Here is a 21,412-nt window from a genome sequence, read left to right on the forward strand (position 1 = left end):
CCACCACCACATCTCTTTCTCTCCCAACTTCCTGTGCTTTCACTGAAGCCACTGCATCCAGTTACTGCTGTAAGTATACACACGGGCATAGGACCATCCCCTGGAGCATGGGCAACATATCCAGGGTGGTATCCCTTAAGAACCTGATCATCCTTTCCCCAGCAACTATCAACTGCCAATAGCTATTCAGTCAGGGGCAGAGCATCAAGAGCCATCCATGTTGCAATTTTGACTGGTTTGGTCTTATGCAGGTCCTCTGTATGCAGCCACAGCAGCTGTGAGTTCATCTGTACAGAAGGCCCATCATGTCCAGAAAATACTGTTGCACAGCAGTCCTCTGAGACCTCTGGCTCTTACAATCACTACTTCTCCCTCTCCTTCAATCATCTCTGAGCTTTGAGGGGGTGTAGATGTCCTGTTCAGAGCTGAGCACTCTGTGGTCTCTTATTCTCTATGGTTTCACCCATTGTGGGTCTCTAGGAAATAGCACTGTGCTTCTGTGGGTCCCATATTGATCATTTTAAGATACAAAGCTCTCTGGGGATCGCCTTTTCACCTTCACATTCTCTGCTCTTGCCTTTCACCTTGAGGTTTGAGCCACACCAATGTCTGAGACTGACCTCACTTCAACAAGGAGAGGTTCTGGGCAGTTGAGGGGCTGGATTTACTCCTCAGGGTTCAAATGGGGATTTGAACAACATAACCACATGTTTGGTGGATGGAAAAAAGCTTGAAAATAGTTTCCTGAGCTGCCTCTCGGTAGAATGGACTCCAGTGAAGATGAGAGGGAGGTACTGTCCACCTGCTGCCAACCACCAGGGCAGTGGATGGTCCTCCTTTCCTCCATCTGAAATGTTGTGATTGATGATCACATTTCTAAATAATCTGAGATTTTTTTAGAACAGTAAATAAAAGATTTTAATCTTGTAGGGAAAGAAGAACCCAAACAGATTAAAACCCAAATCTCACTAGAGGAAACAGCAGATGAGGGATCAAACAGTGCTTAGGACTTAGGGATGCTACTGTCCTGAAGTGAGAGAAAGGACTGCTCAGGAAACCAGATTTAATAGTTCTTCTTTGGGGTGTGTTTTTTTTTTCACTGAGTGAACCACGTGTGGATTTAGTGTATTCAGCAAAGAGAGACTGTTCAAGGATTCTGTCAGGGAAAGGAGCTAATACCAACTATGTAGACAATGCTGGTCCTGCCATACACTTACTGTGTGACCTAAGGCATGTCTCTCCTCTCTTTATGTCTCAATTTTTACACCTGATTATAACAGCACCTACCTTAAAGGGTAATGTGAAGATGAAAGTGGGGTGGAGCTGGTATTTATATAATGTATAGGGCATTTATCATCAAAGCAAGAGTACACAATAAGAGAAAATCAAGACTTCCATTCGTATCTCAGATGAGTTATTAGCTATCATTTTTTTTAAAGCTGCATATTAGATATAATGGGCTGGTTAGTAATTCCTCTTCAGTGCCGTGTCTTGTGAGGAATTTGTAATTAGATGAATTAATGATCACACAAATTATAATTCAGGATTTCCTACAGTAATTTGGCCCAGACATAAGATAAAACAGAGAGAGAGAGGCTAGCTCATCCATCATTTCTCCAGTAAGTCCCTATGGTGAAAGGGAATTGTTCACCGAGAAGCCGCATAAACAAGGGAATTTATTTTCAAATGACAGTGCCAGGCTATTTTTCAATCCCAGATTCAAGTGATTCATTTTATTTTATCTTAAGCTGAAGAAAAAGAAAATCTTAGGGAAAAAATAGTGAGAAGTTGCAGAACACAGGCATTTCAAGGCTTATGAGAAGTAAGTGCCACAGAATGCGGGGTCAGTGGCAGGGTCCACTGCAGCTAGGCCACCACCAGAAGTGTCTTCTATTGTGGGAATTCATAAGGAAAGCTCCCTTGCCCCAGATAAAATCATGTAAATCCTGGTCTGCGCCAAGATGCCAACTGTGTGCATTCACCCTCTTCCCAAGGTCCGAGACCATAACCTTAATTTCTCTGTGTCTTGCATTGAAACAGTGACACTAGCAACTATTAATGGAGAATTCAGGATGTGTAAAATTTCCTAAGCACGGAACATAAATTGCTTCATTTTCTTCTCAAGAAAACCATGGGGCAGACTCTAATCTCTGTTTTACAAGTGAACCAACAGATGCGTTAATGACTTGCCTGTGAACCCAGACTCTGGGGCTCGTGTGTATAAATACTGTGCAAGCCTAGTTCCCACTGTGCATGCAGCAGCTGTATAAAGTTTCTCTGTTGGATAGGTGGATGGACAGTTTGATAGGTGAACAGATGGATGGGTGGATGAACGGAGCTGCCATAAGAAGAAATGCAGACTTTATTCCTAAAATCTCTCCTCCCTGTGATCCTGACTCCGTGAATAGCTCCTATGAGACAAGTGTCTGCCTTTTTCAGACCTACTTTGGGTGATCAAAACAGTACTCGGACTTGTTCTGGAATCTTCCCCTTGGCTCACAGTGCAGTAGCGGCATTTAGAGCACCAATAAAATCTCAGCTATCATCTTCATCTGTGCACCATGAGTGCAGTAGCACACACGTGGAATGCAGACCCATCTAGCAGTCAAGTGTCCTTCAAACTAGTGGCTCCTGCCATCTCTCCTCTCTTCTGCCACATCTGCAAAACTCACAGAACCTTTGAAAAGGTATTTTCTCTTTGTTTACTTGGAACAAAAACAATGACTTCCACATTCATTCAAGGTGGTCTTCGAAAACAGAGTCAAAGGGGCCAAAGAGAGAGCAGACCATTAGGACCGAGACTCCTTGGCTGGAGCCAGCTGCATGGGCAGATAGCCTGACAACAGAAAAGCTATGGGATTCCTGCTGAAAGATGAGCTCTCACTCCAATTCCCTGGCCTCTAGCATTGTCAGCTGCTGCTTTCAGCCCTGAAGAAAGGGTAACCTACTCCCGTTCCCTAGCTGACGATGAATAAGCATTTGGTCCATCCATCAGGCTGGGGCCTTAGTAAACAAGTCTCCATCTTACACTGGAAATTCACTAGCTAAAGAATCACAGCTTTGAGTCAGCTCCGTTTCCCAGGGCTGTGCAGCATAGCTCCTGATTAAATTCCAGCAGCTGGGCATAATCTCTCTCCTCAACAATGAAAGTAATTGGGAGGGGGGCAAACAATGGAATTTGCCATATTAATATTCTGTGCATTCTGTCAGGAGTGGGATGCATACTGAGTGCTGTGAGAAGCCCATCCTCCCACAATTGGGGTAGGGGGTGGTGAAGTTAGGCTCTAGAGGCTGAAAATGTGCTGGTCTGAAAGAAAAAGCCCCTTGGCTGACAGTCATTGAGCCTGAGAGAATCTCATAAGCTCTCCCTTCTTAGATGTGATAGTAAATGAGCCCCAAATCTCAGACTGGAGTTTGGGACAGCAACCCTGTGCCACTGAGGAAGGAAGCCTTTTTCAAGCTTATAAAATAAACTTGGAAGTAATAACACTGTTTATTAAGTGCCTGCAGTGAATCAGGCACTGGGTTAAATCCTTCACAAACATTATTTAATTGTGAACTGCTATTAATCACAAAATAAGACCACACTCATTGTTTTTAAAGTAATATAAGTGAACAAAATAGAAAAATTAATCCCTTGTAATTCCATTTCCCAAAGATAATCAGCATTAACATGCAGACATTTATACTGTGCAATAACTCTAGCAGCTGTAGGTATTATTATGCATTTTGTAATTGAGCCTAGAGAGACTGAGTATCTTCTAAATAAAAGCTATTGCCCCCATAGAGTCATGACTAGAATTCAGGTTCTTTCCTTTGCTGAATGTTAACTAAAGATATGTGCTAACACTGTTCTTAGAGACAGGAATGGATGACAGCTCCATTGCAAATAGGCAAATAGGATTTTTCTTACCATGAACCTTAAACGCAGAATCAGAGCTCATCGGTGCACAAATAAGTGATCTCTGAAACTGGAATGCAGAAAATAAAAATAATGTATGTTCATTTTAAGTGGCAATCATGGGAAAGTTAGTAATCTGGAATGGATCAGAAAATAATTTTGGGGTGAAATAACAATTTCACTTATCAAACATAACCTAAGTGGTATTGACTGTTGGATCACTTTTTTGTTTTTTTGGTTCATCAAAATCTAAAATGAGAAAAAATATTTTATATGTAATATACATATATATGTTATAACTCCTTTCAGCTGGTTTCTTGGGTTTTTATTTTTATTTTATTGTGGTGCTGGAGTTCAAACTCACAGCTTTACATCATGATAGGCAAATGGTCTTCCTCTGAGCTATACCCCCAGCCCCTGTTGTCATTTTATTACAGATAAGAAAACTGGAGCCAAGTAACTTTCACACAGCCACACAGCCAGGAAGTGGTGAAGCCTGAGATAACAACCCAGGCAGTCAGACTCCTCGTGCCAGTGACTCTCCTCTGCCTGTGTTTGAGTTGAAGCCTGGATGACCAGGCATCATGCCTGCATAGATCCACAGGGTTCAGATGTTCTGAGCAGGTAAAACCCTGTAGTGGAGATGTGTTCTTCCTGTCAAGATCACAAAGAGTGCCACTGGGGACTCAAACCGTATCAGGTAGAGTCTGGAAGCCATGCAGAAACGTCTTTGGATTTCAAGGGCAGTAGAAAAAACACTGAATGTTTTCAGCAGAGGAGTACCAATTGGATTTGCACTTTAAAGATATTTCTTTGTTACTGAGTAGAGATCTGAGTTCAGGAGAACAAAGCAGAGATGAATCCTCTGGGTCGGTTACGGGTCCATACTGAAACAAAGTGACTCACACTAGGAAATGAAATCGGGGGAGGGGAATGACTGGTGCAAGTTGTAAGTTTTCCAATTAAAGTATACTGCATTATACAAAGAGACTTTTGTAAAAACTCCTCTTCAGGATGGGGAAACACCTAGTACATTTGAGTGGGAGGCACAAGGAATGATGGAAGCAATCCACCATCATGGGCTGGAGTTAGGGAGGGAGTCAGTCACAAAGGCATAGAAAATACCAAAACCCACCACTTGGTGGGTAAGTGGCTGATGTTTCCCAGGTTGTGTTCTAAGCACTTTCTGCATACTCATGGGATCATCACAGCAATGCTATGGGGAAGCTATCAGTATCAACTCCGTTTTACAGACAGAGTGAGACAGGCCTACTCATGGCCACATATCTGATAAATGGCAGAGCTGAGCCTTTGAGCCCAGCAGACTGACTCTAGACCATAGCTATTATCCACTCTGCCGACCTGCTTTTGAAAGATGTCCACTAATCCCACCAGCAGCCCAGAAAGCTGCCAGATGGCCAGGGAGCATGCACACAGCACTGGCAGCAATGGCCTGCCATTATTTTCTAACAAGGGTGATTGCATTTAGAAGAAAACTAAGATATGAGCAGTCCTCTCAGGACTGAATTTCACAAACTCACATATGGGAAACAACAGCTCACCCCATCAGACTCATAGTCAATCTCAAGAAAGAACAGAGGGTTGGGCTGGAGGCCTGCTTTTGGATGGGTATCATGTATGGGCAATTTGGACAGCTTGGTCAACGTGAATTTAGAAAGAAACCTCCAAATGAACTGATCTATGACTGCAGATGATGACCATTATAACTTAGCACATCACTTTGAATTAAGTTGTTACATTTCTGGGTACAGTATATTAACCCTTCTTATATGGAGAAGATACTTCTATCAGCAGGTAAGGGTTCAATGTAAAAGTAAGGTATCAATGAATGATAAGGATGCTCTCAAGGAAGCGACATTTTGGACAAGCATGCTTAACAGCTATCTTCCTTTGTGTGTAAAAAATTTCCTTAGTTACCAGCGAGAGTCTTCATATTGTAGAGGTGCTGGGTTATATGTTAATCAGATACTCTGAATCTGTTGCAATGCCAGCCTACACTGGGAAGATTAACCAGAGGCGAGACAAGTGCATGTAGGATGCGATTCTTTCCTCCAAGAAATTGAGAGTTTAACCATAGAAATAATGCTTTCATCGCTGCAGTTAAAGGGACTGGGGTTCATGCTAGAAATGTTTTTAAAAGAACAAGGAACTTAACACACCTGCATGGTTGATCCCTTGACTGGTGTAAAAAGTGGGTTGTTATCAATTGGATTGTGTACCCCAACAATTTTTTATGTTGAAGGTTTATGTTTACCATATTTTAAATGTGAAATATCCCCCACAGGGTCATATGTTGAAATGCTTGATCCCCAGCAGGTGGCCCCGTGTCAGAATGTTGTAGAACCCTTGGGACATGGTGTTACAAAACCCCAAAACTTAACACGACTGATGCCAAGATGAACTACCATTCAGGTCTCAGAACCCACACCTGTCAGAAGAGAATGAAGACCTGATCCATCAAGTCAATAGTTCTATGAAAGTATCTAAATGTACTAACTTTGCTTTCTGGCTCCTGTAGTTCTGCTTCTGGCTAATTGTTCTTGCTACCTGAGGTGTGTCAACCTAGGATGTGGTTTTGTGCTCAAAAGCTCACCCTGAGAAAGGCTCAGGAATGCAGTTGGATTCCCAACATTCAGTGTAATAGCCAGCTGGCTAATAAAGACTTCCTATTGTCTTGAACACATATCTGAGTGGTCTTCTCTGATGGATACTCACAACACTGGTGTTTAGATGATGAATATAGAGATGGGTCATTTAGGGGGCCCTTTGAAGGTTTGATCCACAGCTGGTTCCAGTCTATATCTCTGATTTCTGATCCACCAAGATCTAAGGCATCCTGATCTACCACCATGTGCTTCCACCACCATGAACTCTATTGTACCTTTCCATCATGGTGTACTGTACCATGAGCCAAAATAAATTCCTTCCTCCTTTAAATTGTGTTGTTGTGTATCCTGTCATAGCTACAAGAATGGTAACTAATACACATCCTAATCCCCAAAACCCCAGGGTCTGACTGTACTTGGAGATGGAGCCTTTAAAAAGGTATTTAACCTAATTCAGTCCTTGAGGTAACTCTAATTTAATCTGACTGATAAATAAGAAGAGATGTGGAGGCAAAGGATAAGCCCTGTGGAGATACGGTGAGATGATAGATATCTATAAACCAAGAGGATGGGTCTAAGACAAACCAGTTCTGCCAACATCCCAGACTCATACTTCCAGCCCCAGATCTTCAAGAAACTAAACTGACATTTCAGTCTTGTATTCTATAGTGTTTTCTTATGGGGAATGGCTAACACACAGAAGCATTAACCACTATGGAGGTGTTGATTTGCACAGACTGAGGACCATTTTTTGATCAGCATAGAAGCCCCAGCCATCACTGCTGCTGGTCACAAGATGACAGGGCAGGAGATGTGAATGTATTGATTTAGTAATAAACTGCCAATTATTCAATTGACTACCCAGACTACAATGTGTGGAATCAGCTCTGTAAATGTTTATTGATAGAATGAATAAATGTATGAAGTACACATTAGCCCAAGGTGTGAGTAGAAGTGACATTTGACAAAGGCGACCAGGGAACAGATTCACACCTTGTTTCTTCAGGCTCAGTATCACCCATTTATTTGACTTTAAGAAGTTTTTCCTATCCCTTATTATCACTTAATTTTATTAAATATGATTTTTATCAATGTTTGGCTTCCCCCACTAAAGTTTCTTCAGTGCTAGACTTTGTGGGTTTTGTTTGTGTTTTTCTCTAAGCACCTACAGCAACAACCCAGGGCACCTCTAGCGAGTATGTGGTAATTAAATGAGCAGAAGTGGTTTCTTTCACACTGAATTCCTAAGACTTTATCAAACTAACTCAACACCCAGATCTAAGTAACATTAAAGAATTACATATGATGTATTACACATATTACATAATTAGTATTTAAGTAATATTTAAATGTGCATATTATGCTTCACAGCTAATAATGAGCTTTTAAGTGGATCATCTTGTCTGTATCTCACAATTTTGTCAAATGTAGGGAATGGAGGAATCCGTGAGTAAGTAAAGCCATGAGTGAACGTGTATTGTTCACATGACAACCATGTTGGAGTATTGAGCCCATGGGAAATTGGCAAAACTGACTCCCTGTATGGGTCAGGCTCAACAGAAGTGTTTGTGGAGGATTGACTAGTGTGTACAAAAACAAACAAACAAACAAACTGGCCACTGCCGCCTCCCCCACCTGGATGTTCACAAGCTGAGACTGCTCACCTCCAAAGACTGGTCTACCCAAACCTGCTAACCCGTCTCTCTGTGTCATGCCTAATAAACAGGCTGAAGTTCCAGGTTGCTGGTGGTAGGAGGTTCCCTCCACCAGAGTGAGCACACCCCACTTGATCCCAGATTTTCTGTGTGAGTGTCTGTGTGTCTGTTCTTTCTTCATTCCCTCGCTGCCTCTAGTCAGGATTCAAGGATCCAAGCCACAGTCATGGTAACCAGGAAGATAGACATGGTCTTAGATTAGGGTCCAGTTTATTGGTGTTGAAACTGAGTTTCGTTTCGAAGAGGTTATGTTTAGCTTGCATAAGCGCAAATGGAACTCACATTCTGTTCTTCTAAGAACTAATCTAATGTTCCATGTTGTCTTTCCAATGGCTTTACTGAGTTATTATTTAATAATTCTGCTGTGTGGCAATAAAGGAAATCTCTGTATTGCCTGCTGAGTTGCCAATTGAGGGCATTGCATATTAGTAATCAGAGTCGACTGCACTAAAAATCAATAGGAACTCCACACCGAGATCAGGCCTGAGTTTTCTCTTATAAACATAACCTGATGAGTTATGCCATTTCATTTTTTTACCTTTCATGTAGCACAGAAATAGAATTAAGGTTTAATTATAATAATAATCTAATTTCTGGCCCAATCCTCTCTCCTACACTATTTTTATCTTCATTTTTATTTTAATTAATTGTGTATATGGATACAGAGTTTTGATTATTAGCTCTTTATAAATAGCCATAGTAGGAAATAAAAGCAATAAACAATAACTAACTCTAATTAAATGCTTATCACATGCCAGGGACCAACTTTGAAGTTTACATGCACTAATTTCCTCTCATCAAAATCAAAAATCTCACATTGCCAGAGAAACCAAATGTTACAATAGTGGTATTGGAATCAGAATTGTGAACTGTGAAAGAAAAGCATGTGCCTTCTCCCCACTTCCGCTTCATGTCATTGTGAGCCCCTCCACCACCTCTCACCCCAGTGATCTCTACATGTCTCTTCCTGGAATCCCTACTTCCACCTTTCCCCTTTTCTTGTTGAAACATGAGTTAGACCATCTGACTCTTTGGCCCTAAAACCCCGAGACTGTTCCCTATCTCACTCAAACTAAATGCTTAAAAACAACAACAAAAATAAAGGAGGCCTTCCTCTCTCTGCCCCATGACCTATTGGCCTGCACACTGGCCTATTCCAGGCAACTTTTTGCCTCTGAATCTTTGTATTTGCTGTTCCCCAAGGCTGGCACATCTTCTTTCAGGTATCTGTGTGGCTCAGTTTCTTACCATCTTCAGGGATCAAACATCACCACCTCTAAGGGGACTTACTAATCCTCTTGCCAGCCTCTCCCTCAGCACTTGGTTTATTTATCCAGAGCACAATTAGCATACTGTTCAGTTTATTTACTGTGGCTTCTATCAAGTGTCTTAAGACACAATAAAGACTTGGAGGGCAGGAATTTTATCTGTCTGATTCTTTGTTACATTCAAATCAACTGAAACAGAATTTCTCATACATTGGGAGCCTAGTGAGAGAGAGAGAGAGAGAGAGAGAGAGAGAGAGAGAGAGAGAGAGAGAGAGAGAGAGAGGAGGGGCTGGTACATTGGTACATGCAGGTACACATGCACAATGGTGTGTGTACATGTATATGGGAGTCATAGAACAACCTTGGGTATTGTTCCTCAGATGTCATTCATCTTTATTTTGAGACATTATCACTGTCTGCCATTTCAAACAATGCATTCTTCTCAGCTTTGCTTAGGGCTGGCAGCTTTCAAGATTTTAGGAGGTAACACCCCTTGGTGAACAATGACACACAAAATGTGCATCATTACAAAATGCTTCTCCAACAGATGTTAGGCCCTAGATGTGGATAAGCAGGCACCTCCGTCCCTGTGGCTGACAGACTGTATTTGGGACATACATGACACACTCATTTGAGAACTCCCAGAAATACTAGAGACACTATGAGAAAATGTGCTATGTAAGGCCAGCAGCCAAGTAGGATTGAGTTTCATATGACATCACAGAATTTAGATTTGGAAGGAACTTTGGAATCATTTCAGCTAACTAAGCATCCTATCCAGAAGTGTCTTTGATTTTCATAGGACAGAAACACATGACACAGCATAATTCAGTCACCTTTTTCTCTCACGACTGTAAAGTGGATTGTTATGAACCCACCTTATTCTCCCCATCCAATAGCTCTCAGCACCAGGACTTGTCTCCTCACCAGCTTTCAGGCTCTTGGCTGGAGGTGAAGCTTTGTTCCTCTCCACTTACTGTGTTCCTCACTGCCGACACTCCTGCCAAGGATCGTCTTGTAGTTTTAATTGTTAGTCTTGGTGTGGGGCGGCTCTCTTCTCTCTTAGAAGGAACAAGCATTTATTTAATTTCTAACCCAATTAAACCATGAGCTCATGTTCTGTGAGCCAGAGAAATGGGCTCCAGAGACACGAGCAGACTAGAAACTGCTAATGTTAACATGATTTCCCCCATCCCCATCCAGTGTGACTAACATGCAGTGAGATTATTTGCGCTCCAATAGCTTTCTTCAATTAATTAATCAGCAGGTACACATTCAAGAAACAAGTTTTGAAAGATGCTGCAGGCTACTGTCATTCTTGGGAACACCAGGGACAACAGCTCAGAGTTCCAGAAGAGTTATAGACATCAACAGACCCTGATGCTGACCCTGATGCATACACAAGTTCCTGACTTTGGGAAATTCCATTTCACTTCAAAGACAGTGACGTGGCCTTGGAATTAGCAGAACAGAGGAGAAAATCTTACCTGTTCTACTCCTAGTAGAAACAGAAGAGGAACCTACATCTGCCCTAAAGTGTGACCAGCAAAAGAGAAAGTGACCACAGAGGCCATTATGAGTGGCAGAGGCGCACTGGGCCTTGTACCAAAAGATGGGCTCTGCTCAGTGCGTGGGAGGTGTTTGAGTCAGTCCCTCCGGCCTGCGGTCTTTAGTTATCATCTCTATAAAACAAGACGGCTATGCTAGAGGACCTCAAGGATCACAGTGTCCCTGGCATGTGTACGCCAGTGAGTGACCCCGAGGCACTTTGTGAGTGCTTCTCGCCTTCTATTTCTCTCCTCTGCCTCCCGCCACCACCTTCTGACAACACAGAGCATCATCACAGGGGAAACATTGCTTTGAATTTGCTGTCAACAGGTTATTAGGGATTTAATGTGACCAAGAAATTGGAGAGTCAAACTTCTGACCTGGATTAAGAAGAGGGAAACAGATATGCAACGTGGTACAGGCTGGAAGAGAATGGGGCATGAGCTCAGGGAGTCAAACAAAAGAACCAGAGACATCTAGACTTGATGGAATGAGGAAAAAACCTTAAAATCGGAGAAAATTCTCCTGACCAAGCTTATTAAAACTGAAATCTCTATCAGGCTCCTTATTCCCTGGGCAGAAATCAACAAGGAAAATGAGCTAAAAGGAAAAGCAACCTCCACAGGAGGACAGCAGTACAAAAGGATGAAAAATTGTTCCTCGTTACAAAAATCAAGTCCCAGAAGATAGGCCACAGGCTAAAGAAAGGAAATAGCCCAGTGAGATCCTTGGGTAATAGAGGTTCATTGTGACTTCCCACAGCACATTGCAGGGTTAGGGTCCCCCCAACACACACACATACACACACACATACACACACACACACACACACACACACACACACACACACACACACACACACTTTTTTTTACTGTTGGATGAGTCCATATTATAGAAAATTGTCAATTTATGTTTGAATAATGAAGAAAGGAATTCATTAACTGTCCCAGTTTGCTTTCTGTTGCAGTGGTAAAACCAAAAAGTTTATTTCATCTTATACTTCCAGGTAGCAGTCCATCATTAATGGAAGCCAGGGCCAGAACTCAAGTCAGAAACCTGGAGGCAGGAACTGAAGCAAGAAGCGTGGAGAAGTGCTGTTTACTGGCTTTCTTGGTTACCTTTCTTAACACAGCCCAGGCCTACTGCCTAGGGATGACACCACCCACAATGGCCTGAGCCCTTCCACATAAACTAACAATTAAGAAAATGTCTCATATTTGAGGGCTGGAGAGTTGGCTCAGTGGTTAAAAGCACTTACTCCTCTTGCAGGGGATCCTGGTTTGGTTTCTAGCACCCACATAGCAGTTTGCAGCCACACATAACTCCAGTTCAGGGAATCCAGTGCCCTCTTCTGGCTTCCACGGACACTAGTCACACACTCAATGCACTTTTATACATGCAGACAAAATACATATAAAACAAACCCTTTTGTATTAAGAAAAAATTTTCATTCATTTTACACACCAATCAAAGATCCCCCTCTTCCCTCCTCCCACACCCCAGCCTCTCCCCCAATCTACCCCCGACAAGAAGGCAAGGCCTCCCATGGGGAGACACATCCAACAGAGGCAAGTCCAAGCCCTTCCCCCTGCCTCAAGGCTGCGCAAGGTGTCACATCATAGGTAGTGGGCTCCAAAAAACCCCCTAATGCACCAGGGATGGATTCTGATTCTACTGCCAGGGGAACCCCAAGAAGATCAAGCTACACAATTCTCACCATGCAGAAGGCCTAGACCAGTCCCATTCAGGCTCCACAGCCATTGATCCAACTTTCATGAGTTCCCACTAGTTTGGCTTGGTCATCTCTGCAGGTTTCCCTATCATGATCCTGCTGCTCTTGCTCATAGAATCCTTTCTTCCTTTCTCTCTCTCTCTCTCTCTCTCTCTCTCTCTCTCTCTCTCTCTCTCTCTCTCTCTCTCTCCTACAGGATTCCTGGAGCTCTGCCTGGTGTTTGGCTGTGAATCTCTGCATCTGCCTCCATCAGTCATTGGAGAAAATTTCTATGATGCCTGAACTGAACTGGCTTGCCCCAGTGATCAGATCAGTAAATAAACCTTTTTTAAAAAAAGAAAATGTCTCATACACATGGCCACAGGCCAGTCTGATGAGGGCAATTCCTCAACTGAGGTTCCCTCTTCCCAGGTGACTCTAGTTTGTATCGTGTTGACAAAAACTAATCAGTACATTAACTATCCAGATTTGGAAAGAAATTTAAAACCCATCCACTTATAGGGGTCTGCACTGCCCTACAATAGGACAAGTGCTCAGTCCTCTGAAAGCATATGTTAGTGTTTCTTTTTAGGACTTCTGCAAACTCATTCTGTGAATAAATCAGATAAGTACATCTTGAACATTTACACCTTCTTCTGAGAGCCTCCTGAGAAAGAATGAGGCTTGGGAAAGTATTGTATAAAGATAATTTTGCTATGTGTTGTCACCAGCCAGCCTGAAATACTGAGAAGCAAATGTTTTCAATCATCCTTCATGGCATGGAAGGCTTATTTTCTCACAGCTGTGGGAAATAAAAACAAGTAACTGATTTCTTTCCTGAGTGAGCCAAGTTCCCATTGCAAACCTTATCAGAAAAAAAAAATCCAATTAAAGTCACATGTTCTTGTTTAGTGGTCTTTGATACATGAAAGACCATGTTCTGGATTTTGTCTTGCTTTTTTTGTCTTGCTTTTTCTCATGATAATCAAGACAGAAAGCTCTCCATGTGTGCACAGATGACTACCATACAAAATTGTGACAATGTATTTATTGCTGAGTTGGGATCTTTCAGGCAAGTGATGTCAAAAGCAAAATTTTGGTGAAAACATAAACTTTGGTTCTTCTATGGCCATTTCCCACATTAAGCATCCTCCTCCTCCTCCTCCTCCTCCTCCTCCTCCTCCTCCTCCTCCTCCTCCTCCTCATTGCGGGTGGCTGTATGGCATTTCCTCGATGTCTAGGGATGACAGGTGGCTGAGAACAGGGAGTTTTCATGCTTTGCAAAAAAAAAAATGGTCATTGTACCTTTTTGAAGGAGCAGAGTTTGGAAGGTTGGAAAAGAGGAGTGAGTCAGAAAAGCTTTTCTCTGTAGATTGCACATATCAGAGGAAAAGAGCATCATAGGCAACTGATGTCCATTCCCAGACCTTCCGTTAATGCCCCAGATATGCTCTGCTCTTCCACAGAGAAAGCACACTAGGGACACTAAACAGTAATGGATATCAAAGCATCCTTAAGAAGACAGTTGAAAAAGCATATTTCCAGAATTATATTTTGTACAGTCCCCTGAGGTTGAGGGAATGAGTCCCCCCCGCTTGCCAATTTCTACCTGACTTCTGAGAGTGGGTCCATTTAACTGTGGTCAGCACAGTAGCCTACACTGTACTGCACCGTCTTAAGTAGTTTGTCTCTACCCCATCCGTGTAGAGCAAAATGTGGTTAAATGGGCCCGTCCCTCAGAAGGCAGATAGCAATTGGGGAGCACCACTTTCTCAACCTCAAGGGATTATGTAAAAAATATGATTTGGGAAATACTCATTATAACATAATATTCTTACAATAATCCTCAGTTTCTCCCCCTCCTCTGTGGATTTGAGGGCCTCCTCTTCCAGATGGCATAGCTTCAAGGTGAGGTAGATGACAAACAAAAATCTAATTGTGACATGAAAAATGGAATTCTATTGTATGAAGTCACCAGTACATTGTGCAGTCAGCATCAGCAACTTGAGTCCTTCGCTATCCATGGTTTTGTGTTCCATGAGATTCATACTACTTTTATTAGGTACATGGTTATAATTTTCTCTTTATGAATTATTATTGTTAATCTTTGACTGGACTTGAGTTATCAATTAAATTTCATCCTAAGTGTGTATGGAGGGTTAGAAAGCATGTCATATGTGGGAAGCATAGCTCTTTTCAGGCCTCCATAGAATATCTTGGGCCATATCCAGCAGAGATGAGGAGAGACTATTGCGCTTTCCTTGCTGGAGACTGACTCTCCATAACTTATTTACCTTATATAACTGAAACTCTGGACTTCATGACCACAGTACCACTTCCCTCAACCCCGGCCTCCATCAATCACCTTCCAGCTGACTGTTTCTATGATCTCAGCTACCTTAGATTTCACAATAAAGGAGATTGTGTAGCATTGCCCTCTCTGTGTCTGACTTGTTCCACTGACTTTACAGGTTCTCCCACATTATTTAAACTGACAGTTTCTTTTTTAAGGCCAAATAATATTAACATATTTGATATATGTGTATATAAACTATATATATATATATATATATCATACATATCTATCACATATACACCCTCTAGTCATCCATATTTAGGCTGTGCGCTTATCTTAGCTGGTGTGAATATGGTTGAAATGGACTTAAGAAAACAGCTCTCACTTTGATGTACTGAGTTCATTTCTTTTGAATTTATATGCAATAATGGAATTCGTGAACTTTAAGGCAGCTCTATTTTTAACTTCTTTTAGGACCATCATACTGTTTCTTATAATGGAAACAATAATTTTCCACTAAACTTCATTCCTGCCAAGAGTGTACAAAGGGTCTCTTTTGTTCACATTCTTGGGAATACTTGTGATCTTTCATGGTTTTGTTAATAGCTATTCTAACAGTTGGTTTCTGGTTGTGGTTTTTTGCTTATTTGCTTGTTAATTTGTTTGTTCATTGATTTGTTGGTGTTGAGGCACTAGAGAATGAACCAAGGCCCTTACAAATGAGCCTAGGCAAACACTCTTCCGCTAAGCTATACTCCCAGGACTGTTTGACTTTTTATTTTGAGATAGGGTCTCACTAAGTCACCTAGACAAGCTTTGAACTCACTCCATAACTCAGGTTGACCTTGAACTTGCCATCCTTCTGCCTCAGCCTCCCAAGTAGCTGGAATTACAGGTCTATGCTGCCACGTTCATTTGTCTTGTTTTGTTTTGTTTTGTTTTGTTTTGCTTTGCTTTGCTTTGCTTTGCTTTGCTTTGCTTTGCTTTGCTTTGCTTTGCTTTGCTTTGCTTTGCTTTGCTTTGCTTTGCTTTGCTTTGCTTTGCTTTGCTTTGCTTTGCTTCTTTGCTTTGCTTTTGAGACCCAGACTCACTGTGTAGTACAGGTTAGTTGTAAACTTTATATAGCCCAGGCTGTCTTCACACTTGAGATCCCCTGCTTTGGTCTCCTGAACAGTGCTTATTATGATTTCAATTTTCATTTCCTTCATGATTAGTGATAACAGTTATTCTTCATATGGCCGTTGGTCACTTGTATGTCTTTATGTTTTAGAAATGTCTGATTCTTATACCAGTAGAAGGCTATGTACAGCAAATAATTTAGTCAGAGTGTGACACGTGCTTTTAATCTCAGGATATTTATTTTGATGTTTGTGCTGCTGGCTCACTGGAACACAGCAGAGCAGGACACCATGTGAAGAAAAAATAAATAAATCTTCCTATCAGAAGTCTTCCTGAAATGAAATCAGAACCCACAGCAGTGAGAAACTGTAAGACTAAAAATGTCAGAACCTTTTTAAAGCTTAGTTGGCATCAGAAACTCCACAAAATGGCACAGGAAGTGTGCCCAGCACAGAGAAATGTGCTACTGTGCCTCCCTGAATGCATGGAGGTTCACAGTAGAATTGTTTCAGTTTCTATCCCTTTGGCTCAGATAATATACTCTGACAAAGGCAACAGGAGGGTGGAAGACTGTATTTTGGCTCAGAGTTGAGATACAGTCAGTCGTCACAGGGAAGGTCAAGGTAGCAGGAGTCTGACACAGCTGGCCGCATTGTGTCCACCATCAGGAAGACATAATCAAAATGAGTCTTCCCACATCAATGAACAGAATCAAGATAACTCCCACAGGTATGCCCCAGAGGCCGATCTCCTAGAACAATGGTTCTCAACCTTCCTGACACTTCGATCCTTTAATACAGTTCTTCATATGGTGGTGACCCCCAACCATAAAATTATTCCATTGCTACTTCATAACTGTGATTTTTGCTACTGTTATGAATCATAAATGTTCAACATGCCAAGGGGTCAACATCCACTGGTTGAGAACCACTGTTCTGGGTGACTCTAGATCCCCATCAAATTGATGATTAACACTAATCATCACAAATTACTATAAATGTGATGCCAGTGGAAAACGCATTCAGCCAAACTCCACATTAGCAGACAACACATCACTTGGGAAGTAAGAACATTAAGCAAGCTAGAGATCTGGCTCAGAGATAACATACTTGCCAAAAAATGTGAACTAAATGTTTTATACCAGAAAGCTCATATAATCTATCTGTGTTATTAACATTTATGCTCACAAAGTAACTTTTTGAAAATAAAAGCAATTATATTGAGAAATTATAATAAGGCAGGAAAGGACATGTCTTTGATTAGTTTCAATGGAAATAAATCTTTTTTTTTTTTGAGACAGGGTCTTGATCTGTGGCCCAGGCTGCATTCAAAACCACATTGGAGCCCAGGTTGTTCTCACTCATGATCTTCTTGCTTCATCCTTCTTGACACTTAGTATCTCCATGTCAAGCTATAACTGCAGTAGTTTGTGCAAGTTTTCAACAGGAGCAAATGTTAATTATGTAACTTGATGTTAATTTTCTAATGGAATCTCAAACATGGCTTTAGAGGCTAAATTATTTAATTATGTGCTAATAAATAAGTGATGCATTTAAAAAGAAGTATCTACTACCTATTTTATAGTCAGGTTATTCAGGCAATTTTGCTATGGAAGTGTATGAGTTCCCAGACCAGGGCAAGGAAGAACTTTCCTTATGTTTTCTTCTAATAGTTTTACAGCCTTGTGTTTTCCTTTCATGTCTTGAGCCCATGTTGAGTTGCATTTTGTTCACGGCATGCGATAAAGGATAAAGGTTTATTTTTATTTTTCCACATGTAAATATCTGAATAGTATTCCATAAAAATACTGATCCTACCCAATTTTGTACTCTTGGCACTTTTCAGGTACCACTTGATGACAGATGCATGGTTTTCTTTCTGAATTCTCTGTTCTGCTCTATTAGTACCTGATTTTAGGACAATGTTGTACTGTCCTGATTACTGTGGTTTTGTGATATATTTTGAAATGCGGAAGTGTGATACTTCCAACCTTTCTTTTTCCCTGTTGGTAAAGATTGATTTGGCTATTGTGGCTCTTTTTGTGGGTTCATATATATTTTAGAATTAGTTTTTATGATTCTGTAATGAATTTTGTGGTAAGTATAATTCTTCCAACAAGAGAGGACAAGTTTTCCTCATAAAAACAACTCCTTTCCATTATGTTGTTTTAATCTCTATTTTTTTCACTTCATAAAGTATTCTGTACCTTTCATCTATTGGTCATACATTTGCTATTTGAGCAATGTAAATACATCTTTTCTACACAACAATGACTGAAGTTGTTGTGTAGAAATTTGTTTATGTATTATATCTTTCCAAAGAATGAAACATGCTATTCCAAATATAGCTGCTGAATTTGATACTCAAATATACCTCAGAGTTTCTAGGAGACAAAGGCTAAGAAGAAAATAGGATGGTTGTATACAACTCTACATGTCAGGAAAATGGATTCTGGATTTTTTTTGCATCTTCATTTTATTTTTCTAATAGCATTTAGCTCATCACTGTCTTCCCTAGGCTGCCATATGCAGAAACAACACAACCCTTAACATATGGTTTGCCAAGAACAAATTTTTGCAAGAGTGAGTTGGACTAAAAAGCTAATTCTTGAAGTTTTGTGGAGCAAGAATGTGCAATGTTTTACATACATTATCTGTAGTGCTCACAGTGTCCCTGAGAAATGATATAAATATTTTCATTTCACAAGTGAATGAACTACTAAATTAAGTAACTTTCCTGACATCACATACTAATTCGAAACCCAGGCCTAACTGGACCCAAATCTTGCATTTTCTCCATTAGTCAACAGCCAATCTCAACCAAAAATATTATATAATTTCTAAAGGTGTCTTGCTGAAAACCACAGGCATATTGAGTCAGAGAGAGAATGTCTCTGAATGTTTTGCATCTGACATTTTCTTAAAAACCAACACTGGGAACTGTTTTCATCTTCTCCCTGCATCTTAAGGAATCCTAGGCGCACATGTGAGCCGGGGGTGGTTTTGTTTTGTACACTGCCGCAATTACTCATTTGGGGGGATGTACTCAATACAAATGGGATTTGTAGCCACTGGGCTTCGTCATGTGCAGGTGCGTTAAACCAAGTTTGAGCTGGCAACGTTCAGTATAGAGATTTGTATCTCAAAAAATGTATGGAAAACGTAATAAAACCTATGAGACATTACAGACGTTGGGAACCTTTTCTCCCTATTGATTAGAGGGCTTTCTCAGATCAAGCCTTTCCACTCCATTTCCAGGACCACTCACTAAAGCCAGACCCTTGTTATCTCTCCCCTGTAATGCTTCCTCCCCTTCTGCCCTGCCTCAGGCCTCAGACCTCTCACCCTAATCGCTTCCATTTCTACAGCCTCACCCAGTGCTGTCCTTCAAAATGATCCCATCAGTCACTTTCTCTGTCAATTCCCATTGCTCCAAAGATCAACTTAAAATCTTGTAACAGGGCACACCAGGCATTTTACTAGCCAGCATTAACTTGTCAGTCCAGTTGATTTTCCTGTCCAATCTCACTTCTCTTCCAGTCTCACCAATATATCTTGCTCTGGCCACTCTGACCTCAACACTCCACACTGTGGCTTTTCACATATTATGGTGACCCATATATAACCTTAGAACAAATGATGTTGATTAAATCTTTTATAATAATGTTTTGCTTTTTCTCCTGATAAAATTAGCATATGAATTCCAATTTAAAACAGACATGTGGATTAGTAAAAAGAGGAAGTTAAGAATCACTCATGCTCCAGCCATCCAGGAAAAATTACTCTTGTTGACATTTGATGTAAGTTCTTTCACACACGAGAAGGTGTACTATTTTTTAATTTAACAGTGTATTTTAAGTATTTTCTGTGTATTAAGTTTTATCTTAAGACATGAATAACTATGAATAACTTCATTGTGTGTATATATAATAATAAATTTATCTATTTCTATTTTTGGACATCAACGTTGCTACTATTTTTTTTTTCTTCAGGGGAGAGCGCGAACGCAGTCCCCCACTACCACAAATTATGCAGTCGAGTTTCCCGCATTTGGGGAAATCGCAGGGGTCAGCACATCCGGAGTGCAATGGATAAGCCTCGCCCTGGGAAAACCACCTTCGTGATCATGGTATCTCCCCTGCCAGGTAAGTATGCTACTATTTTTTATATATGCTAACAGCTACCAAGTACTCAGTGCCAAAAGACCCTCCTAAAGTATTATACTAATTTCTCATTAACTAGCCACGTATAAGAGTATCTGTTTCTCTGTGATTCTTACTAACTCTAAGCATTTAGATTGTGATTTTAAATTAAAAAATATAAAGATAATCTACTGTATTTTTTAGTTTTAAAATGATATATTTTCAGGATGCCATTGAGCATTGCATCATTAGCAATGAATGTAACCAAAGATAAAAATCTGCTGATTCATCTGAGCCTATGAACATGGTCTGTTCTCTTTGTGCTCTACATGATTTCTGGGGAGAATGGGTGCATCACATTCATGATGTTTAATGACCCTGACTCTCAGAATCCCCTACCTCTCTCCTTTCTGTGAATCACTACTTTCCTGGCCAACTCTTTATAGTTTTGATCTGGTGTCTCCCAAAAGGCCCATGTAGTAAGAACCAAGTACCCAGCTTGGCGCTACCGGAAGGCAGTAAACCCTTTGGGAAGTAGGGCTGCTGGGTTATCTTCAGGTGAGTGGGGCATGCTCTTAAAGAGAAGTATGGGCTTCCTTTCTCTTTCGCTTCTCAATCGTGAAGAGAGCAGTTGGGCTTCTGCCATTATGTGCTGCCTTGACACAGGCCTCAAATATTCAGGTCAACTAACCATGCATGAGACTTCCAGAAATACAATCCAAAATAAACCTCCTTATGGGTAAATTTGCTCTGGCATTTAGTTTCAGTAATGGAAAACTGACTTGTATGGGCATTTGAAGAATGCAGAACCTCCAACAAATGAGGGCCAGATGTTCCATGTAGTTCTTACTATTAATTGTCACTCAGATTCATAATCAGTCCTTTGAGATAAGTGTGCTAATGAGTTTATATCCAGGAAACTTACTGCCTCTGGCAAAGGATTTCCAAGACTAAAATTAGGGGCAAAATCCTAGAAGATTCCCCAAACTACCATCCAATAATTACCTGCCTGGGTGTTCAGTATCTGTGTGGTTGTTTTAGTGGATTTCTCAAACCCATCCCCGGAAACTTTGATTGGGGAGGCCT

General features: G+C 41.0%; 1 non-coding gene across 1 annotated transcript; it reads right to left on the reverse strand.

Moving 5' to 3' along the window:
• Positions 1 to 20,173: 20,173 nt before the first annotated feature.
• LOC128106858 (U1 spliceosomal RNA) lies at positions 20,174 to 20,337 on the reverse strand. The gene has a single exon (XR_008216894.1). It is a non-coding gene; the product is annotated as a U1 spliceosomal RNA (small nuclear RNA).
• Between the last annotated feature and the right edge of the window lie 1,075 nt (positions 20,338 to 21,412).

The sequence above is a fragment of the Peromyscus californicus genome, unplaced genomic scaffold (assembly GCF_007827085.1).
Source record: "Peromyscus californicus insignis strain IS unplaced genomic scaffold, ASM782708v3 Scaffold_9__1_contigs__length_137607984, whole genome shotgun sequence".
Classification (NCBI taxonomy): domain Eukaryota; kingdom Metazoa; phylum Chordata; class Mammalia; order Rodentia; family Cricetidae; genus Peromyscus; species Peromyscus californicus.